The sequence below is a fragment of the Wolffia australiana genome, chromosome 18, assembly GCF_029677425.1.
Source record: "Wolffia australiana isolate 7733 chromosome 18, ASM2967742v1".
Taxonomy (NCBI): Eukaryota; Viridiplantae; Streptophyta; class Magnoliopsida; order Alismatales; family Araceae; genus Wolffia; species Wolffia australiana.
The window spans coordinates 7,094,635-7,099,331 of NC_135852.1; positions in this window are offsets into that span (position 1 = coordinate 7,094,635).

The window sequence follows — 4,697 nt, forward strand, 5'->3', positions numbered from 1 at the left end:
TGTACACACTGTATCCTTCTAGGTCACACACTTCATACGTCTCGCCAAAGGGCGACGTCGACTACCTCAAACCCCTTAGAGGAGTACCTTCCACCACTGCCTTATAATGACTACATCATTGAAGCAAAGTCTACTTCTCAAGGGCGACGCCCAACCCAGAGACCAGCTTTGAGTACACGCCTAGGCCCCGCACCGCAAGGTGCGCCTACTACTACCCCTCCCCTACCTATGGACTCTATCTCGGCCAAGCCTGTCTCGGCCAAGAATACAGCTTCAGGGTCACAATGGGTGAAGAAGGGGGCTCACAAGCGCCCACAAACCCTACCTCGTCCGTCGGATGTTAGCATTCGGCCGGGCAAGGGTAAGGAGGTACAAGCCCCTGCTAGTACCTCCAATGCTTTTGCCCTCTTGGATCAGGAAAGACTTGAGGACGATTGCGTGGAGGTTGGGCAGAGTCGTTCGAGTATCCGATATTTAAAATGTACTAACTGGTATTTAAACTAGCTCTATGATAAATTGAGAGACGTGTGTTTTCTGTTTTTCCTGGGAAATCCTAGATGAACGTGAAGGAGACAGGAAGAGATCTAGGGAGCTAGAGGGCAATTTCTAACAGTTAGTGATAAATATCATTATGCCATTGCTAATCATGATGCCATAACGGTATGAGAACAATGATTGGCTGACGCCAATCATTATCAAATTTTAATGATTGACTGCTGCCAATCATTAATCCTAATTGTTGGTTGGTCACTGATCAACGAATTGACGTGGCATTGCAAAAATAAAAGGGTGCAAGATATTCCAAAATTCATATTAAATTAAATATAAGCCCAAAATTATAAATAAATATATATATTTGGACTTAGAAAATTCATATGTTTGCAAATTTAATGTAAAAATATATCAGGAAACTCATGTTATAACTCAAAAAAATATTTTCATTTAGAATATTTTCTTGAAAAAACCTAAAAGTACTTAAAATTTCATAAAATTCAAAATATCAGTCTTAACATAAATTTAACAATTTTAAGCTTGATAACAGTTATATGTAATTGATTTTATGCACATACAAATTTAAATATGGTCATATTAAGCAACTAAAAATATGTTTTATCATATGTAGATTGTTGTCGTCTAACCTTGGTGCACGATTTCCCCTTCTCTTCTTCTTCATGCTGGTGCAAATCTGGAGCTTCCTACTCCTCTTGTGCCATCTTGAATCTCTTATGCTAATTCGAGGTTGTCACGACCTGGTATGCTCTGAGGAGAAACTAAAAGGGACTCCACCACTCCTCTAGTTCCTTCAATAAGAACTGCCCACTAACTGGCCCACAATTCAATGACTCTTCCAAGTTGTTGGATCGACATATGATCCCCCCCTATCACTGACTACCTTCGGTCGTCTGACAAGGACGACGGTCGGGGGGTGACGAAGGTTGGGTTTACCCCCTGATTATTTGATCTCCGGGAAAATGGGTCAATGGCTGCAATGAAATCACAGCCGTAGATCCATTGCTATGGTACACCCATTTTTGTCACATCAGCCACCACATCAGCGCACCACGCTCTGATTCATTGTTAACATGGTCCCGCCATCTGCGTCAATGACTACAACCAATTAGAAATATGAAAATAAAAGTAAAGAAAATTTAATAAAATGAGGAGGATCTCACCATCCGATCTTCTTTAATAAGATCAGATAGCTGAGATTATATCCGCTCACTTAGAGCAGCCCGATATGATGCGGGTTTCGAGCTCGATCGGCTCTAAGCCTGGTCATAATTTATCTTTAATTTCTGAAGCTCGTGCCCCGATGGACCGCAAATCTTTTCATTGTTTGCTGGCCCCACCCAGTGCCAAGCTGAAAGCAATGTATTAGTTATCCCATATCGATGATCTTAAAAAGTGAAACATGTATGTAAATTATGACTAAGTCTATAAGTTGAATAAATAAAATACTTCCCTTCTCGCACACCTTCATGGGCCATGCCACCTCCTGTGGCTCTCTACCTATGGGCCTATGTGATTTCCCAGAATAGGATTAATTACATGCCCAAAATAGAATTAAATTCCCATCTCATTTATTATGCCATACTCCTTAATTCATTCTACGTCCCTGAAGTTATGAAGAATACATCAAATCTATTTATAGACATCAATATGTATCATAATTATAAATTATCTACATTACCAGTCATGTTACGATAGATCAATAACAAAAATACATTATTTTACACCAACTAGACATATAACCTTCGCCTGTGTCTAGTATTAAGCCATATGGCCATGGATAGTCGTTTCAGACCCCCCCTTTCACTAAAATAATTGTAAGAAATTATAGGAAATTTTATAATAGCAATTTTATGTTGGAGTTACCCATTAATGTTTTAAATTATTGGAATTCCTATTTGGATTGGAATTTATCTATTATGGGACCAGATGAAAACAAGAAAAATCCATTACTTCAGACCTTCAAAGATATGTGGCGAAAGATACACATCATTCATGATGGGATAAAAAATGTAAACTCTTGCGGCATTTCAACTATAATGTTTTACTTTAAGGATCAAAATGAAGATAAAATCCCAAGTATGAAGGGAAGACTGGATATATTACTCAAATCCAGGAGAAATTCACCGATTATGAAATGAACTCATAATTTTTAGTACTCCATTAAATGAACACATCATGACGGAGGCATTTTTAGTATAATATATGGACACACACAAAAGATCAACTGATATATTAAAGCATAACCTATAATATGAATAAAATGATGATTACTTATATTTATTTCAAAATAATATATGTGAAGTTAGTATAGTGGTCATCTGATTAAAATCAAAAGTTTAATCAAATAGGTCATCTATAGGAAGATAGGTCATCGACTAACCCCTGAAGATATAATTCAAATTTTTTTCATGATAAAGGGAAATTTATCTCATTTAATGAAAAATTCAAAGTACTAAGAAATAAATTAAGCAAAGACAAATACGAATACAGCAATATAAGATAAAAGTAATAATACATTAAAGGTAATTAGAGAAGCTCTTAGAGGATCAAAGGAAATACTGCTTGAGAGAGACATAGTAACAAACACAGGATCTTGGATTTATGCATAGGAGAGGGCATTATCAATATACATGAAGAGGTCATCAAAATAACTAAACTTAGATGTGAGGAAGGAAGCTTTTTATAGTCACAAAAGGAGCTAAGTTTTCCCTTCTCACATCAGAATATCTTTCACCAAGTCTTCTTTATGGTAACAAAAGCATGATAGAAAAATTTCCTCTGATTTATTTTTGGAACTGTTTTGAAACCTTCATGATGGAAAAAGCTTAAAGTACCATCTCTGACGATGATTGTTGTCTTTAAAATTAAATTCCCAAAAAATAAAAATAAAAATGGATGAATCTCCCAAGTTATTCAGGTTGGATATCAATTTTTAGTTTGTCTTATATCTACATCCTTTTTTGCCCATTTATTATTGAAATATTTGGTCTTTATGCATCATACATGTTGTAGTTTTCATAAACATCACTATATATCTACACCTTGCATGATCATTCTTACAACAGTCTGAGATATTAAGTATTTTATAACATTATTCATTATAATACTCTTATAATAATAATTATAGAGTTTATTTATGTTAGCTTCACATATAACCATTTATCGATAAAACCACACACCCCTGAATCTTGTCTACTAACGCTGCTTCACATAGTTGAATATTGATTGTTTTGCCCATGATTTGGGGTTTCTAATAGATTCATGCGATAAATATTTCTCATAAAGATAAATACGGAAGACCACAAATTAGGGAAAAGATTTCATTTTAAGGTTTTGAATTTATGAAACAAAATTCAGAATAATTTCATTACAATGCAAAGAGTGAATAGTAGTTGAATCCAGATATAGCATGTTGTGAAAAAAGGAATTTCCAATTTTAACATATTTTTAAAAATATTTTTTGAAAATTTGTTTCAATTTTGGGATCTTAATGATTTATAGCAGTTAATTTCATGAAAAAATAATTAAATCAATTAAATAAAAACTTAATTTATTTTCAAAAATTATAATATTTTTATAATATTTTTAGAGTATATTCTGGAATTTTTTGGGAAACAAATAAAATTAAAATACATATACCTTCACCCATGGCATTTAGGGCAGTCTCACTGACAGAAATGGGCTGAACTGTGACTTGGTGTATGAAAAACACTATAACTAAGGGGTTTGGAATGGCTAAGGGGGTTTCTTGAGGCATGATGGTGTTTTTGGAAAGGGTTAGATTAAAAATATTTTCTTAGATGATAATATAATGACAAAGACAAGAGGAACAAGTGAAAAATTAAAAACAACACACAAAACTTTTTGTCACACCAGTTAAGGCCCAATATGGTGTTCTGTTATCTTCTTCTCCAGATCAACATATTTGGACTACACTCTTTCAATTTTAATAACTTATGAAAGATTAGAACCAATGAAACTGATGAACAAAGGCTGCCAAAAATGTATTGAAACATAATTTAAGGATGAGATATAAAAGAGCGGGAACAAACAGTTTAAAAGGAGGAACACTCATTTTCTCAACCCTTGGATTTGGGAATTGGGGATTGTTATACCTTGAAATCCAATCTTGATCCACATTTTAGTTTGTCCTCCAATAGGAAACAAACCTGAAAATTCAAATT